The sequence below is a fragment of the Mus pahari genome, chromosome 11 (genome assembly GCF_900095145.1).
Source record: "Mus pahari chromosome 11, PAHARI_EIJ_v1.1, whole genome shotgun sequence".
In the NCBI taxonomy this organism is placed as follows: domain Eukaryota; kingdom Metazoa; phylum Chordata; class Mammalia; order Rodentia; family Muridae; genus Mus; species Mus pahari.
In genome coordinates this window covers 24,353,946-24,355,112 of record NC_034600.1, presented here as the reverse complement: position 1 = coordinate 24,355,112, position 1,167 = coordinate 24,353,946, and positions in this window count along the sequence as shown.

Genomic DNA, 1,167 nt, shown 5'->3' with positions numbered 1-1,167 from the left:
AAAAAGAAGAAGAAAGAAAGAAAGAAAGAAAGAAAGAAAGAAAGAAAGAAAGAAAGAAAGAAAGAAAGAAAGAAAGAAAGAAAGAAAGAAAGAAAAGAAGAAGGAGAGAAAGGAAGAGGGACAGAGGCCTTGTGTGGCCTTTTGAAACCTCAAACCTACCTCTGTGACACACTTCCTCCAACAAGGCCACACTCTCTAATACATCTAATCCTTTCAAACAGTGCCACTTCCTGATGAGTTAGCAATCAAATTTATGAGCCTATGGGGGTCATTCTTATTCAACCACTACATATATTAAAATAACCCAGTGAACAAAAGAAACCAGCTTAGTTCACCATTATTCTTTGCCTAATAAACCAAGCCTTCAAGTAAATTAGCCTCTTAAGGTCTAAGTTTTATTATTTGTAAAAAGGCATGATAAATAATATTCCCTGCCTTATATAGTTATTGGAAGGAGTTTGTGAGTTAGTACCAGCAAAATTCTTAGAACAGAGTGCCTAGCGCGTGGAAGCACTCAAATATTGTCACATATTCTTAAAACTTTCCATACATAATTTGGTCATTGTATTGTGACTATAATTGGAAACAAAAATTAAGTTAAATAAACAAATATATTCAAACTTGTATATATAACTTTCAGTGTATTTTTTCAACTCTTACTTAGACAAATTAATGAAGTTTTCCTCCTATAATTACTATGTGGAGAACCGTATTAAAAACATTGGAAATTTTAACATAAATATCTTAGATAAATATGTATGTATAATTTAAAATTTCTTGAAACTCCTATACCACAATTAAAATAAAGTAGTAAACATTTTTATTTTGTAAAAATAAAGAAGGAAGAAAAGTAAAATATTAATTATATTTTATCTTGAGGGTAATGGAATTTTGGGTTCTTTAATATTTTAAGTATATTTTAATTTATTTCATGTGATCATATATCACTTTCTAATTATTAAAATTATTATCTTTAAAGATAAAAGTACTTTTTATCAAAATTCTTTCTGTATTGGGCAAGAAGAGAGTAGAAACAGGAAGAATTTGAGACACAGCAACACAAGAGATTGATTTTGAAACATTCTGAATTTATATTTTTATTGCTTTTAACAAGATTTATAACCTATTCAGAAATGTAATAGAATGAGCACCACAGGCAAATTTATT